Below are 18709 nucleotides of genomic sequence, written 5' to 3' on the forward strand. Positions count from 1 at the left end.
TTTGCTTTCGCGATATGCCATTTCGACAATTCTGACTGCAAGTGAAAATGCTTAATTGGCATTTAATTAATATTTAATGTGGTAATTTATGTTGAAGCAGACAATTAAAGCGAAAATTGTGTTGACTAATTTATAAGAAAATACTTAAATGAATTAGTTCAATTTGTTATTAAAAAAAAATATTATATGTATATGTGTTCACTTTGAAACTAATCTCCAAATTAAAAAAAAAAAAATCAAAGTCTGACTACACAAATTAAAGGGAAACTAAGTCTAAAACTATAGAAAATAAGTTCAATGGAGCATGAAAACGCAATCATAAATATATACACGCTTACAATTACAACAATTGTAAATACATGTTTAATTACACCCATGCGGGGAGCTATATCACGCTAATTACTGGTGTGGAAGTAAAAAATGAATTGACTTAAAAAGCAAATGACCTTTCGCTCTATACCGCGCTCAAGTCTCTCGGCAAAAAACCTGCTGATGAAGATGATTTATGGCCGATTTATTGCCGTCTAGGCATTACCAGAAATTTTGTTTTATTATTACACATCTTTTTGGCGAATTACTTTTTAGCGATAAAATTGCGTTATTTTTCGGGTTTATCGATACGTGTTTTGATGTACTTAATTTTTATATGTAATTTACAGTTTTTCTATGTCGGTTTCACGTTATTTCATTTTAGCTTTAACTGCTCTTCGCTCGAGTTGTTTGTTATTCAGCGCTGAAACTTGCGTAAGCTTTTACGGCACCCATGTATTTATTGTCTCTATTTACTGTTCATTAGAGTTGTGTTCTTCATGTGTATTTTTATAGCATCAGCATTGTCGCAGCAATTGGAGCGGATTATTGCTAATTGCAAATTTTTACTTCTATTAACGGAAATGTTAATGAACTTGATACGGCAATAATTTGTAATGGCTTTGTAAGTATTTGCATTATACGAGTAATTGTTGAATGTTTTTTTCTGGTTATGTGAGGCTATGTTATATATGTAACAGTGCATACGCTATGTTATTGAATAATATAATATAATCTGCGTATAATTAAATTATGCTATGTTTCGTTAAGATATTCTGTTTTGATATGTTAAGTTATGTTATGTTAAGTTGTATGATGTTATGTTATATTTGTGGTATGTCATGTTATGCTATGCTGTGAAGCATTGTCTTTTTTACACAAAAAAAATTAATTTTAAAATTATGTAAAATATGATACTTAAATAATTTCCTATTAAGTAATGTTTTCATCTCTATTTTAAGTCATCATTTCCCATTAAAAAATAAATATACAAAGAAAGACCGAAATTTGATATATTTGAGATTATGCGCAACACTCAATAAGCAAACGCTTAGTTAATGCCTAGCCATTTGTGGCGCTATTAAATTACATTCACACCTACATATAACACATATTTTTTTTAATTTTACGACAATAAGCAACTGATATCACTGTTATGCATGTAGAAACAGCCGCAAGTGTAATAATATTAGCATGGCGCAATATGTGGGTGGAATTATATCTTCAAACAAGAAAAACACAAAAAAAAACAACAAATGCTTGCGTTTATACCGCTTGCACTTGTGACCGAAATGCCATTAGCGTAGTTGTGGCAACAATGAAATTTACACCATTAAAATAAAATAAATAAAACTCACACACGCGCTCACCTATGGTGGAAACACATACATATGTTTGTATGTTGCATTTACATATCCACGCACACATATACAAAAACTCACTTCAATTCCCATTTCATATTTGTTCTTCAAAAATATTGACACTTGCCGCCTATAAAAGTCATAAAGTGACATATTGTTATTGACAAATTGAAATTGATATTGACACATCTGTGTGGGTCATAATTTTGTGGCACATTAAAAAATGGCATTTGAAATTTTATCGTGTTTCAAATATATTAATATTTGATGACGTGACTGACAAACATACCAAAAATATTTGTAAACGGGTACTCAAACATTTATTGTCAAACAAGGTAAGAAGTAGAGGGTTGACGGATTTTCTGAGAAGCATCTTCATGTCAGAAATAAACTTCAAGGTGCCTGATTTTTTTGTCGAAAGTACTATTAGAAACTTTTTCTATAATTTTATACTTTAACTAAACCGCAGCTTAACCCTTTAAATGTAGAAGGTCCGCATGAGCGCTAAATTAGTTTATGGACGAAATTAAGTAAAGTTCTCCTTGGCTCTCAGTTCTATTTATGTATATTAAACAGTAATTAACGTAAGATTTTTTAAAAATTGTAGATTTTGGCTCTACCGTGATTTTAACCCATAATGTCCACATTAAAGGTCGAAAAACCCGCATGAGAGCTAAACTATTTCATGATAAATATCTAAATAAAAAGCAATTGATCACGCAGTTCTACACTTAATAAGCACTAATTTAACATTAGAAATAGTGATTATTTTAGAAATTGCTATGTATTGTACTTAACTCATAACAGGTGAATGGTGAGAGGATGACCTGATAGATAGTCAAATTTCTTCTGGTGAAAACTGATTAATGCCTTTTCTGTCTCTCTATTTCTTTTATAATTATATGTATAATACAAATACAATCACATTACAAAATTTTTTTCGCAATGTACCATTCAAAGATTAAACTATAAATATACAAAGTATATACGAAATATATATATGAAATTCAAATTTTACACTGTTCTCAACTATTTATTTTTCTTAATATTTTTAATTTTATTTTTCTGTTACTTTTATTATTTTTTATTTCGATTACTTTTGTTTTATTTTATAATATAAAACCACTCCATTGTCACTTGAGCGCTTCATTAACAGATTTTTTAAAATGCAAAATGGTCAATAAAAGTCGTACAATAATTTTATTGCACTATATTTCACACCTCTTCGTTAAAATTGTTTTTATTTCAACTTAAGTAATGCAAATGTATTCAAATTTAACACTCAAATGCTATTAGGGTAGCACTTATCAAATGAATCTGCCAATGAGGCAATATGACACACATAAATTTTCGCACATACATTATAATAAAAAGCATAGTGATAATAAATAAAACAAAAAAAAATATCGAGGTGTTAAATTTGTAGGATTTTTTGTTTTCGAGTGTGAATGAATTTTATTAATTTTATTCATACATATGTACGTATATTGCATAAATTGGCTATATTTTAATTATTCTTTGCTATGACTGAAAATATTATGCAAATCTATGTTTTAGTAAGTTATTTAAGGCCCACTCATATATATTAGGGCGGTACTAAAAACTACTTTTGTAAAACTGACACCTAAATTAGGCTTTGCATGGAATTTAGTAAACCTTTTTAACATATATACATTAGGGCGATACGAAAATGTACTGAACTGTGTTCTGCAAAAGTATTTTCGAAGAAATCACATCACAGCAAGACATCTCAAAATATTTATTATTCCGATTGAGATCAAAAATTATATGAAATATTTATTGGTATTCGTATAGATTCTGAACATTATATAAGACAAATCAACTAAAAATTTGTTATTTGTACAGTAATATTTTATTATAACCCACCCTAATTCTTCAGAATCAGCTTAACATTTTGTATATATGTAAGTGCTTTAAGTGCTTTATTATAGTTTGTGAGGCTGAGTTTAAAAGAAATAGTTTATTTTTTAAGACGCACCCTAATATTTATCTTACATGAATTTAAATACATATACAAAACGACAATAAAGCAATTTAAAACCAATAAATTAAAAAAAAATTAATAAAAAAATATTTTTTTGCGAAACCATACGCGCAGCAGAGGAAATACCATAGAATATTTGTATGAATCTACTCGAATTTATAAACATACTCAAGTAAACAACAAAATCTAAATGCTCACTTCAAATTAATTTGATTTTCTTTACAAAATATTATTATTTCTTTTCGCTTGAAATCATGCCAAACAAATGACTTAGCTAATTTTTTGAAGAGATTATTCATATCGTAAAAGTATATATACGATATGTACATGTGATCACAACTATCAACCACAACAAGCGCCACACTTAAGACTTTTTCATGAATATTCAGTGAATATTTCGTAAGCGTGTGAAAGTAAAACAAACAAAGAATTCTTAAAGCGTAAAAAAAGAATTTCTCTTCTTCAATTCTTTGAAGATGTTTCATAAAATTTCTTATTTTTCCACAGACGAGCACTTTGAACAGTTGAGTCATCGCCGTGTAGTATACAAACACACATATATAGAATATAAATATACACATATATGCACATATTCATATCTTCTTTAGACTTTTCAGACATCGCAGAAGCGGACCACAGTCATTCTCATAATCTCTTCAGCTTACGCTGTGGCGAATGATGACGTTAATGAGGCCGTGTAGTCGCCAATTAACATAGAAATGCGCAAACGCTTTAAATTCACATTTAATATACAAAATGAGTTGCATTAATTTCTTTAGAAGTGTAAAAAACAAAACGGTAGCCAAGAATTGTTCATTAAGACTTTCAACAGCGAAGAGACTGAGTGTCTCGATGGGTCGTGTATAAATAAAAGACGACGTATGATTTTATTGAGCGCAGAAGAATTTCATTTGATTGCTTTCTTTGAGACATTTTGAAATGTTTCCATTTATTTTCTTTTATTCCATTAAATTTTATATTTAAACATTTGTTTTATTTAAGAAAATACATATAATTTACAGAAATATTTTAAATATAATATAATAAAATAATTTATTGTAAACTTTTATTTAATTTAAAAAATATAAAAAATCTATAGTTATTTGAAAATATTAAATTAAATTAAAATGATTTACTAAAAAAATATAAAAAAGTGTTTAAAAATTTATATGTATATGTATAAAATGTATTAAATTTGTATTATTTTTATCTTTATTTATATATTTCTTTCTTTTCTACTTAATTTATTTATTTAAATTTGTTTTTTTTTTAATTAATATATTTTAAACTATATTTAAAATGAGCTGTACGATTTATACGACGACATTGACATAGTTCAGCGAATAAAAAGACAGCGGCTACGCTGGCTAGGTCATGTTGTACGGATGGAAGAAAACACTCCAGCTCTGAAAGTATTCGATGCAGTACCCGCTGGAGGAAGCCGCGGAAGAGGACGACCTCCACTCCGGTGGAAAGACCAAGTGCAAAGTGACCTGGCTTCACTTGGTGTTTCCAGTTGGCGCCAAAAAGCAAAAAGGAGAAATGAGTGGCGCGCTCTGGTGGATTCGGCTATAATCGCTTAAAGCGGTTCCTACGCCAAATATATATATATATATATATATTTAAAATGTGTTATTACAAAGACACAAAAATTAAAAAAAAAATATATTTTTTTTTAATTTGAAAAAAAATTTAAATAGCCAAAAAACCTTTTCCTTTTTTTTAATTACCTATAATTTATATTTATAAAAAATGTGTTATTACAAGGACACAAAGATTTAAAAATAAAAATTTAAAAAAATTGGAAATTTAAATAACCAAAAATAATAATCAAAATATAAAATAATTTTTAAAAATTTATATATAACTTTTTTTTTATTATCTAAAATTTATATTTGTTTTGAAGAACATTTCTTAAAAAAATGTTCGTAATTTTTTATCCAGAATTTTATTTATTATCTTTGCATACATACTTATATTTTTTCTTTATTTAAAATTATTTTTCCAATTTGTAATTAATCGAAAATTAAAAAAAAAATTATATATGTATATGTCACATCACATATGTGTTTAATATTTATTATATATACATATACTTTATGTAAACATATGTCTTTCAATATTGCATTCAAATTTTTTTTTCACATTTTCACTTAATTACTTTCAAATTCAATATTTTTTTGCACATAAGTATACATATTACATACAAACATACATGCACGTATTGCAACATAAATTACAGTTTAATTAAAACTTTCCATATTGCTGCTGTGCAAGCGCAGAAGCAATGCAAACACCAGACAATTATCATCAATTCGCAATTATTGCCCATTTTATTTATTCACTATTTCAAATGATTTATTAAACACATTTCACCGTTGCCACGGCAAGGTAAACGCAATTGCATACACACAAACATACATAAGTATAGATATGTGCATTCGTTTGTATGCGGGTATTTGAGTAGCCCATAGCGTTTGTTTGCGGTCGTGTAAGCCGTCATGCGTACACAAAACGGCAACAAACGTAAGAAATTTGTTTCGTAGTAAAAGCACAGTGACTACTAAAGTGTACCGACACACACACGTGTCCAACGTAAAAGTCGCAAAACCTGTTTTGAAGGCAGACTTCAAAGATTTTTTCGCTCATGTGTGTTTCTACGCGCATTTCAACGCCAATTATGTTTATTGTATTGAAAAGAAATTAAAAAGGCAAAATGAAAACATAAATGGAAGCATGAGTAAATGTTTGTTTGGCTTTAGATATGTGTATATATGCATATGTATATGTATGTGTGCTTACTAATGAATATGTCTTCTACGTGACTTATTCACGCTCTGACTTATAATTATTTGCAAAAATAAGTAACAACAACAACACAAAAAAGTGCAGCAATCGCTTGCCAAGTTATTTGCTTTGAGTAACATGAAACAAATAACAGGTATTGTTTATATACACATGTACATCATATATACTAATATATAAATTTCTAATTTTAGCTTTGGTGTTGTGGCTGAACTATTATATTTCAATTATACTATGCACTTGGCAAATGCAAAATGCGAAACAAGTCTGTTGCAATTAGTTTCGTTTGCTATAAAAAATAATTAAAAAATAAAATTAAAACATGTAAGGAAGGGCTAAGTTCGGGTGTAACCGAACATTTTATACTCTCGCAATTTATTTATTTAACATTATTAATATTATATAATACACAATTTGACCCACATATTCGTCATATATATTGTATAAAGTCCATTGAAAGTTGGAAACCCGAATATTAGGTTAGAAGTACCGAGGTCCTCACGTTCGATATATGGGGCCTTGACAACCTATGGTCCGATTTCCGTGATTTTTAGAATGAGGCTGCCACACTATAGACGTAGTATTTGTGCAAAGTTCTGCATCGGTAACTTCACTAGTGCTTACTTTATATATTGTAAAGTAAACGATTCAGGTCGTCTTAAACTTCTGGTATATAGGAAGTAGGCGTGGTTGTGAAGCGATTTGGCCTATTTTCACAACATATCATTGGGATGTAAAGAAACTATTACAAACCAAGTTTCATTGAAATCGGTCGAGTAGTTCCTGAGATATGGTTTTTGACCCATAAGTGGGCGATGCCACGACTATTTTCCATTTTGAAAAAAAAAACTGAGTGCAGCTTGTATATGCCATTTCTCATGTGAAATTTAGTGTTTCTGACGTTTTTCGTTATTGAGTTAACCCACTTTTAGTAGTTTTCAACATAACCTTTGTATGGGAGGTGGGCGTGGTTATTATCCGATTTCCTCCATTTTTGGACTGTATAAGGTAGTACCTAAAAGAAACGACTCTAAAGTTTCCTTGATATACCTTTAGTAGTTTTCGAGATATGTACAAAAAAGCTTAGTAGGGGCGGGGCCACGCCCACTTCCCCAAAAAAATTACACCACCTTTGCCCCTTCATAGTGCGATCCTTCATACAAAATTTTACTTCCATAGCTTTATTTATAGCTTAGTTATGGCACTTTAAGTGTTTTCGGTTTTCGCCATTTATTTTATTTCTTTTTGTTATATTTTTGGAAATCTTGCTATGAGGGTATCATCATTCGAAAATGCCTTTCTTTTAAATTTTAAAATATTTATATTGAGTTTTCAAGAATAGAGGCTGAGTTTAAACAGATACTTCTCGTAACTGGTTTATCTAATAACACCACGTTCCAATTATACCTCTAGTGATCGGTTTTGAAGTAGTTCAGTGTCTTTTAAAAATGTTCGAAATCAGTTTCCGTCTAATACAGATCTGTAAACACATAGACCTATAAACGCAACCTCATACATATACTTATAAGATGAGAATGAAGCTAAATATTTGATATTTGAGAGCGAAGATGAAAGTTTTTTAATTAAATCAGAATTAGACGATTTTCTTTAGTAATGAGATAGATAGTTAACAGTCTTTTGGGTTCTTTTTTTGTGATACTCATGGTCTGTATGATTGTTCTTGATTGAGATAATTCAAACATTTCATAGTCTTGGTTATATCAAAGATGTTAGATATTGGGGTTGACCCTTCAGTGTTAATTATAGATACTAATAATAACACACACTGTTTTCGACTCGCTTTAACGTTTTTATAATAATTTACGTTTTAAGCTCAGATTGCTCTGGAGAGAAGAGCTTCTTTTCGAAGATATTTCTAGCAATAATTAATAATTCATTATAATCGCTATTATTCACAATAAAACTTTCTGTTTTCATCTGCCTACAGGTGTTTCTTTCTTATTGATTGTATTACACTGACTCTATATATAATCATCAACAATAAAATTTTGTTTTATCTAATTAACTACCTATAAGAACCCTAAAATGTATTGTATAATATTTGCACATTTGGAATATTATGTAATATATGGAAACATAACCATATTAAGAATATATATAATAGAATATATAGAATATTATATAATATAATCAGATATTATACTTCTAGTTTCTTTACCAATTTTGTAAAACATATTAAATACATGTAGTTACATAGTTCTGCCTTAAAATACAAATTTCGTGAACAAATTTACCCAAAGCTAAGCAACAATTGTTGACGTTCCAGCTCGCAGGAGCCACCGCACTTCAATCGATATCCTTCAGACAACAAGCAAACGCCTGAAGTGAATTCGTGCACTTCATTGCAGAACCACAATAGAGCGGAAGTTTTTTCAATTATAATAGGCACTAGGTGCACGGAAGTAATTTCATATTCAAATATAATTGGGTCAAATGCACTACAACCCTCGAACCAGCTGAAGTACAAGTAAACAATGCATATAAAACACCAAAAAAGAAACCAAGGAAATAATAAAACAGAAGGTAAGATGGCACAAGGCGAAACTGCTACATGACAAGTAATCTAAAGTAAAAGCAGAAGAAGCAGTGGAAAAAACTGAAACAATTGAAACATTATTAACGGTTGAATGGCAGAGAAGTGGATAAAAAATCAATAAAACCGAAAATTGAGGGCACACTTTTATAAAATCCCAACGATTCAAGCGAGAAACCGAAAATTGAGGAAAAGCATTTGAGTTTGGTAGGGGTGATATAACGCTGAGGGTGAGAAGAGTACGAGTAGTAGCAGATGAAAAAAAGGTCGGGGTGCTTGTTGAAGAACATTAAAATCAGCAACTAATTTTCGTGTCGCAAAACAGAAACCGTTTGCATATGAGTAACTGACAAAGAATATGACTCAATTCGCATGGAAATAATAGAAATAAGAGGGATATGCACGAGGATGCGGAGTGACAAACAATGGCGGCAGACGTGTGTGCAAAATTAGTTAAATATAAAGATAAATTGAATTTTCGGCAAAATGAGGGACTCAGCAGTAGACGAAGAATAGCGTGAATGCGGCAAGAAGAAAGCTGATAAGGCAAAAGGAAGTCAGAGAGCGAGGTAACTGATTTGCTTATATGATTGCAGTTGGAACTATGTGCCGAGGGTGATTGCTGTGATTTTATTTTCACAGGGGTGTATACAGGACCCTTGGTGTGAAATGCGATTACGGTATTAAAGATCACACTATCAATAAACAGTTATGTGTAGGGAAAATTATCACACAAATACCTAACATGCGCGATGCTTTAAGGCGGAACTACACTCGACAGCGTAAAAATAGTTAACGGTGAACGGCAATTGGCACAATGAAGCACAAAATTTCGAACGAAAATGTGTCAATTTCCACGCCTGCGACACAAAGCGCTGAAACTGGCTACAATTGTAACGAGTACAAGGTGAAATATAAATACTGAAACAACAACAAAACCAACAATAGCAGCAACATAAATTGCGCACATTGCGAAAAAATCACGCACTTCCGCTCATGCGACAGCTACAAAAAACGAATAAGAAGAAAAAAACACACAAAACAACAACAACAAGCCAGCAAAATTGTTAACAAATAACTCTGCGACATTGCGTGTGTCCTTTAAATCCTTAAATCACCATAAAGCACTTGCATGTCCGCGACGACATGGGCGAAACCCTTCGACGCCAGTCTATTTGGTCGCTTTGGTTGTTGTTGTTTGCTTGCTGCTGGTCGTTGGCGCGTGGAAAATGGTTTTATTAGCAGTAAATATTAGTTTGTTGTTGTTGTTGTAATTGTTGACTTACACATTGTTTATGGTTGTACATTCACATATATTGACCCAGCAAATATGTTCATGTGTGTGACAAGTATAAACAAGTAAACTTAATCTTTCTGCCCAGTTTGACGCCTGTATTGAGGCGTACAAGAGCTTAAGCTTTACAAATGTCAGGGTGTTGAAATTTATTTGTGAATTTCTAACAAATTGCTTGAATTTTTCAGAAGACGTACTCTGGGGTTTCATACAAATATATGTTTAGAATAAACTGCTCATCTATAAAATATTCTTCCATGAAAGGTCAAAGGAAAGGTCCATACTTTTTGTAACCTAAATCTCTTCAAGGAAAATATTAGATTCGCGATCTTAATTATAGTACTTTGTTCGAGGTCATGTATAAAACTTTCGTTCTCATCTTCAAACTTGAATTCGCTACGTAACATTCACACACACCCTTGTATTTGCTCACATGCCGTAATTTTCCCAAAACACGTTTCTAACGTGCTTACTTTAGACTTAATATTCTACATCGCGTGGTATGCAACTGTGATTAAATTCACTTTCTAGCAATGTAACATATAATTTGCCTTTAATTTATTACGTAAAATTAAGGATATCCGGCGATTATACCAGAATTGGTCGCCAAAAAACATGTCCGTGCAATTTTGAGTGGAATATCTGTATGTTGAGTGAAACGTGACCACTTTCACTCAAGGCATACCAAACTCGCAAGCAGCTATTGTGTTTCAGCGCTACATTTTGGAACATGCAACCCCTCCAACATGAAAACGATACGGCCATAGTCATATTAAAATTACCAGCGTGATGGCAAAGGATTAAAGGATACATTGTTTGTCATGCGACTACGTGTGTATTGTATGTATGGAAGCAAATAATATGCGAACATGTTTATGGTTTTATGTGTGTACTTGTGTACTTATAAGCTTTTGTGTGCCTTTAAACCCTTATTTACTTAAATATCCACTGCTAATGTCACCAATTCATGGCAAGCCTACCAGTCATCAGTGCTCGGGGGGCAACGGCTTTAAATGTATTAGTCTGACAAATAACAGTTGTATTTTGACATTCTGCTTTGTTTGTTTCATATGTTGTCTATTTTGTATAGACTTATGATATAATATAAATTAAAATAAATAAAATAAAATAAAATAAAATAAAATAACATAATATAAAATAAAATAACATAAAATAAAATAAAATAAAATAAAATAAAATAAAATAAAATAAAATAAAATAAAATAAAATAAAATAAAATAAAATAAAATAAAATAAAATAAAATAAAATAAAATAAAATAAAATAAAATAAAATAAAATAAAATAAAATAAAATAAAATAAAATAAAATAAAATAAAATAAAATAAAATAAAATAAAATAAAATAAAATAAAATAAAATAAAATAAAATAAAATAAAATAAAATAAAATAAAATAAAATAAAATAAAATAAAATAAAATAAAATAAAATAAAATAAAATAAAATAAAATAAAATAAAATAAAATAAAATAAAATAAAATAAAATAAAATAAAATAATATAAAATAAAATAACATAAAATAAAATAAAATAAAATAAAATAAAATAAAATAAAATAAAATAAAATAAAATAAAATAAAATAAAATAAAATAAAATAAAATATAAAATAAAATAATTAAAAAATAAATTAATTAAATAACTGAACTTATTATTTCTGATTTAAATTAATTTTGACTTAAAAATATATATTTTTCTTTAATATAAAAAATCATATTAGCTAACTTGTATCTATTTTAAAGCTATGTAAACCTTCAAAATTTGACCCTAGCTCAAATAAATTAACTAACTCTGTGTGTGTCTTTTGTCATCTATTTATATATTTTGTATTTATTCTGCTGAGTCACTTTGTCATGTTTACATTGAAGCTTATGATCGCCTTACTTACGACATTTGACATTAACATTGAAGTGTATTGTATGCATACACTGCCAGCAATACGAATATGTATAATGCTTTTATTCTACTCAGACATAAGTACACTTTCTTCGAATTAGAATGTTTGCATTATGCTTATCGGCTTAATTTCTTGGGTCGTTGAAATACGAGAGTTAAGTTTTGTATGACAAATGTGTTCTTCTTCTTCTTCTCCAAAACAGTCCAGTTCGAGTCCAAAACAGCGCGACACGTATCCCTACAAATGTGTTGCATATATCAAAAAGCAATTGAAATCTTAGAATAAAAAAGAAAGATGGAGAAATAAGATTAATTCGTGAAAAAGAGTTTTTGAAAAAAATGTTGCCTACATAGGTATTTTTTTTTTAGCAAAGACATGCATACATGAAATACTCATAGAGAGAGAGAGAGAGTTTCTATTTAAGATAAGGAATATTATTTCAATTTTATATTATAAAAAAAATTTTAAGGTTCTCAATATCAGACTTCAACAAACCGTGAAAGAATCGATAGTTCTTAAAAATAATTTCTAATTGACTAAATTAATGTACTGTTCGAAACGATCATCACATTTGGATGTAAAAATAAAAAAAGGGCAACATACTTCATTAAAAAGTTCAGAATTGAGTATATTTATGACTCAATTGTAATGCCTTTGTCATTAACATTCTTACTTTACAATACTGTTAAAATCACAATTAACCCCCTTTTCTTTCCAACATCTGCCTATAAATTTGTATCATATAAATTTTCTTATATCTTTAAACCTCTTAATTTACACTGTACTCTTCAAAACATCAACAAACACCACACTTATGTATGATCTATAGCAAACTCTTTGGCTGAACATCAAAAGTCTATGCGAACGCATTAAATTATCACCTTGTGCCACTTATTTCAAGTGCCATTAAAAAAATTTATGTTTTCAACTGTTTTGAATACAACAATTGCTTAGGCTGTTCAGCAGTAACTTTTTCGATTTTTTTGTTAATTTTTAATTTTATTTTATTTAAAAAAAAATTGCTGCTTTGTTTTAACAGTTTTTGCTGTTTAACAAAATTATTAGGTTTGAAACTCAATTATGTTTGTTAAAATATTTAACATAAGAAAAAAAATATTTTACTAATGATTTTATGTCTGCAGTTGTTACATGGCTATTTATTTAATAACTATGTAGGCTTAATTGAGTGCCATTAGCACTGTTTATAGCTCAATTACTGTTGCTTTAAATGAAAAATTAATTTGACTACTAAATGAGTGCCATCAATTTGTGCGACTTCACTTTCATTAGGCCTTTACTCAAAAAAAATTTTTTTTTTTTTTCAAAAGTAATGTGCGGTTTTATCTTTGTCAAATTTAATGACAGTTCTACTGAAATTAGTTATTGAAGCCATTTTCATTTATTTTTTCACTGATTTTAACCTTTTTTTATATTTTGAGATTTCAAGGGTAAAGTGGAGTTATCACCATGTCAAATTTATTGACAGTTTTCTATTATATTATTTTTATTTCATTTCTTCTTTATTTTCAACTCTTTTCTAATTCTTTGAGATTTCAAGGGTGATATGAGGTTTTCGCATTGTCAAAATTAATGACGGCTGTTGTCAATATAATTATTAAAAGATTTTTTTTTCATTTTTTCACTTTCAACCTGTTTTCATCTTGAGATTTCCATGGTAACGACACGATTGTTATCGTATGAAATTACGAACAGTCAGGATAATGAACTGTGTTACAATAGTTAACAGTGATCACCAGTTGTTCAAATTTTGCTACAATCCAGTATTGTATTTTCTCCCTCTCTTTAAACTCTCGAATATCGAGTTTAAGACAAGTTAGAGAGATCGTTTTTGCGATAGTAAAATAGATTGATAGATTTTAATTCAAAACACCAAAATGGAGAACAAATTTTCATAAACACTCGAAAAGTGGTATTTAAGGCGAGTTTAAGCAATTAATTTATAAAAAACTGATGTTTTAGAAAAAAAAATAGTACAGTTGAACACTTCCCTTGAGTCTCCATCTTTTAGCTCCACTCGTCACTATTGAGTTTTTTCCAATATTCTGGATCCCACCACTCTGCTCCCATATAGGTATAGTGGCGGGTGCAGAGTTCAAATGCATTATAGCTCTTCAGAGCTTAAATTAACTGTATATTTATTTAAAAATAACCGCCTGCTTTAATTATAAAACTGAAAGAAAATCACGTTTCGGCTGCGCTTGAATGGCGCTGCCGGCGGCGGTTGGATAATCAATAAAACACTCAACGCGTTCATTAACACACGAGTGGCATGCAGCGGTGTGTGGACTTAGAGGCGAAGATATATACTGATGCATAAATATATGTATGTATCTTCATATCTATGCACTTTATAAGCAACATAGCTGCATTGCTGGCTTTTGTCAGCGTGTTTAAGAAAGTTTTCGAAAGTTTTCTGAAATGTAATTTCGAAAAAAATGTCTGGCAAGTCACTGCATTTGTAAAACTACAAGTTAACAATGTTATCCGGAAAATATTTCTTTTACATCCGCGACTGTGTGGGTGTTTGTTTGTGCGCTGTGGTGGGTCGCCTTGTTTACGTGGCTGCCACATGGACATTGAGGCCACTCCAAAAGCGCCAACGTCAATAAGCCACCAGCAGCCGTTCGCGACACTCACTACACGAGCACACACCCACACAGACACCAAAAAGCGGCTGCAACTACAGTCAATATTCACTTGAGCTAAGCAAATGCTCCGAAAAAAAAATTGTTTAAACAAATATTTGTGATAAAAAAGCTTTCTTTCAATTTTGTTGCATTTTAAGTACAACAAAATGCAACGATTTGTTGTGCAACAAGCGGGAAGCAGCTACTTTTAGCTGCTGTTTACATACATATAAGCTTTTATGTTTATATACTCATATACATATGTATTTATGTATGTATGTTCGTGTGCTTTGGCTCATCGCGCTTTTTGTTAATTTCAAGCGCTGCATTTTTTGTTTTTGTTACTAATCAAAATAATCAATTTTCATTTTGGCCTTTCGCTGCAACTGCATTGCTTTGTTTATAAAACACTCAGCAGCGCTGATTGCGTACACTTTTTGTTGTAATTATTGTAGTTGTTGGTCGCTCATATGCAGCCGTATGGCCTAAATGGGGTCAAAATGTTAACTTGTTTATATTTGACTGTAAAACTTAACGAGCGAAAGGCAGCGCGGGAAGAACTGATGTCGTCTGTGGGTATGTGCAACACATGCAACAAACAAAATACACCTACAATTGCAGTGGAATAAGCAGCAGTTAATGCTGCATAGATACGAATATACAGATATATCTGGGAATATAATATTTTGTTTGAGAGTTTTTGAGTGAATGTGTTCGCATTGCCATGCTGCCACACAGTCATAAATTTCGGTAGCAATTTCATGTGATAACGGTAATTAATTTAAGAACTCTTTTGAAGAAACATAATTTTTAATGTTTTAATTGAGCTTTTGAGTGCCATAATTCATGGTAAAAAGAAACTAAATTTCGGTTCAGCAAAGTAAGGTTATGCATAGAGAGTGGATATGAAATAGAAGAGACGCTAGTGTACTAGTGGTGGCGCTAGTGTACTACATATTAACTGAATAATAATAAATTATGGGCCTAAAATACTTGTTCAATATTCTGATACTCAATATTCTAATTAAATTAAACATAAACTTAACATGTAAAGAAGGGTTAAATTCGGATGTATCCGAATATTTTACACTCTCTAAATTTATTTATGTATTTAATTATACTCTCGCATCAAAGTTGCTAGCAACAAGGTTGCTACGAGAGTATTATAGATTTGTCCACATAACGGTAGGTTGTAAGTCCTAAAACTAAACGAGTTAGATATAGGTTTATATATATCAAAATGATCAGGGTGACGAGAAAAGTTCAAACCCGGATGTCTGTCCGTCCGTCCGTCCGTGCAAGCTGTAACTTGAGTAAAAATTGAGATATCTTAATGAAACTTGGAACACGTGTTCCTTGCCACCATAAGAAGGTTAAGTTCAGCAAAATCGGACCACTGCCACGCCCACAAAATGGCGAAAACCGAAAACACATAAAGTGCCATAACTAAGCCATAAATAAAGCTATGAAAATAAAATTTGGCATGAAGGATCGCACTATGAAGAGGCATATTTGGATGTAATTTTTTTGGGGAAGTGGGCGTGGCCCCGCCCCCAAATAGGTTTTTTGTATATATCTCGCAAACCAATAGAGCTATATAAACCAAACTTTCTGCAGTCGTTTTGTTTAGCCATTTCCTTATACAGTCCAAAAATGACAGAAATCGGATAATAACCACGCCCCCCTCCTATACAAAGGTTAGGTTGAAAATTACTAAAAGTGGGTTAGCTCACTAACCAAAAACGTCAGAAACACTAAATTTCACATAGGAAATGGCAGATAGAAGCTGCACTCAGATTTTTTTACAAAATGGAAAATGGGCTTGGCATCGCCCACTTATGGGTCAAAAACCATATCTCTGGAACTACTCGACCGATTTCAATGAAACTTGGTTTGTAATAGTTTCCTTACATCCCAATAATAGGTTGTGAAAATAGGCCAAATCGCTTCACAACCACGCCTACTTCCTATATACCAGAACATTGAAGACGATCTGAATCGTTTACTTTACAAATATATAAAGTAAGCACTAGTGAATATATCGATGCAGAACTTTGCACAAATACTACGATTTTAGTGTGGCAGCCCCATTCTAAAAATCACCGAAATCGGACCATAGGTTGCCAAGGCCCCATATATCGAACATGAGGACCTCGGTACTTCTAACCTAATATTAGGGTTTCCAACTTTCAATGGACTTTATACAATATCTATGACGAATATGTGGGTCAAATTGTGTATTATATAATATAATAAAGTTAAATAAATTGCGAGAGTATAAAATGTTCGGTTACACCCGAACTTAGCCCTTCCTTACTTGTTTTATTATAAGACCATACAATTTGACCCATATATTCGGTATAAAGTCGTCTGCAATAATGAAAGTCCTTATAAATAGTATATGGGGTCTAGGGTAGTTTTTGGACCGATTTCAAGTATTTTTGGCACCGAGCTAAGTTTTATCTAAGATTACACGTTCACTCAATTTTGCTAAGAAATCTCACACATAAACTCATATATACGCTATAAAGCTTATTGGAGGTTTTAAATTCATCATATGAAGCAGGGGTGGTTTTGACCCTATTTTACCAATTTCTGAATTACTTTAGCATACATGGATTACTGATATTTTCGGTCAAAAATTAGGAGCACGCACTAAGCTCCTCATGTTTGGGATCTGGAGCCCTGAACGTTATTGATCGATCTAGAATTTTTTGTCAAGCTTTTCTGCTATTTCATATAGGGTAGTCACAATGGAACACCCCTAATGCATATAAAATAAAACAACTCATAGGAACCAGTTTTGGTTTGATTAAAAATAAGTGTACCCTCTCATTGAGAAGAACTCCCTTAAATTTTTCTTAAGAATGTTTCATGAAAGCTTCACGAACGGATTGGCCTACTTTAGCGAACCTAAACCCAACACTATAGCTTACACATATAGTAAGTCTTCAATGCGACGACTAACTGTCGTTGAGAGCAAGAGGATATTCTCTTCTACCAAAAAACATCACTTTTTCTCTTCAACTTATGAATGAAAACTTTGCCGCAGTTCGCTTAGTGGCCCGAAAACATCCGGCAGGTGCAGCTGACAAACGAAAGAAACAACTTGTAAATAACACATAACTTAAGCTGCTGTGATGTGGAGATGTAGAGAAACGAACGTGACTCAAAGCAATATTTTGCAGACCATTTAGAAAGCCAGAGCAACAAAAACAAAGTAGCCGCTGAATTTAGAGTTTTATTGTTCCGCATCCTTAAACGTGCTGATAGAAATCGCAAGAAAACGCCAAAGCAACAACAACGAAAATAAACTAACTGGTGGCAGGTATTCACTGAGTACATGTGTATTAGGTATAAATACGTATGTCTGTATGTATGTCAGTATGTGCATAACTGCAGTGACTCATGGAAGATTAATTGCTTGTTGCACGAATTGGCAGCTGATTTGGCGAGATGTGGGTCGCTTTATGAAACTTATTAGCGATTCTTGTTTTTGCAAACATTACTGTATGTGCAACATGTTTGTCTATATTGTATACATATGTATATGCAGTCATAAATGCATTCTACAGTTAAATTTTTCCTCATAACCCATAACAGCAGTTTTCGTTTACTCCTTACGTCAGTCAGCGTAAATCTAATATTTTATGTGGCATGCAACATATAACTGCCGCACATATGCAAATTTTGTGCTAGAAATTATTATTAAATTTTTTTTTTTTTGATAATTTAATAACTGCTTTGTTGCTGCCACTCTTTCTTGCTGGCGAACAACGAGGCAAGTTTTCGGAGTTGAACGCAAAATTATGCAGATTGT

General features: G+C 31.1%; 1 protein-coding gene across 9 annotated transcripts in view; it reads right to left on the reverse strand.

The window, feature by feature from the left end:
• The window catches only part of LOC105217115 (protein sprint), a 444786-nt gene that overhangs the window by 114697 nt on the left and 311380 nt on the right, over positions 1–18709 (reverse strand). The window lies entirely within an intron of this gene.

This window comes from Zeugodacus cucurbitae, chromosome 5 (assembly GCF_028554725.1).
Source record: "Zeugodacus cucurbitae isolate PBARC_wt_2022May chromosome 5, idZeuCucr1.2, whole genome shotgun sequence".
Classification (NCBI taxonomy): domain Eukaryota; kingdom Metazoa; phylum Arthropoda; class Insecta; order Diptera; family Tephritidae; genus Zeugodacus; species Zeugodacus cucurbitae.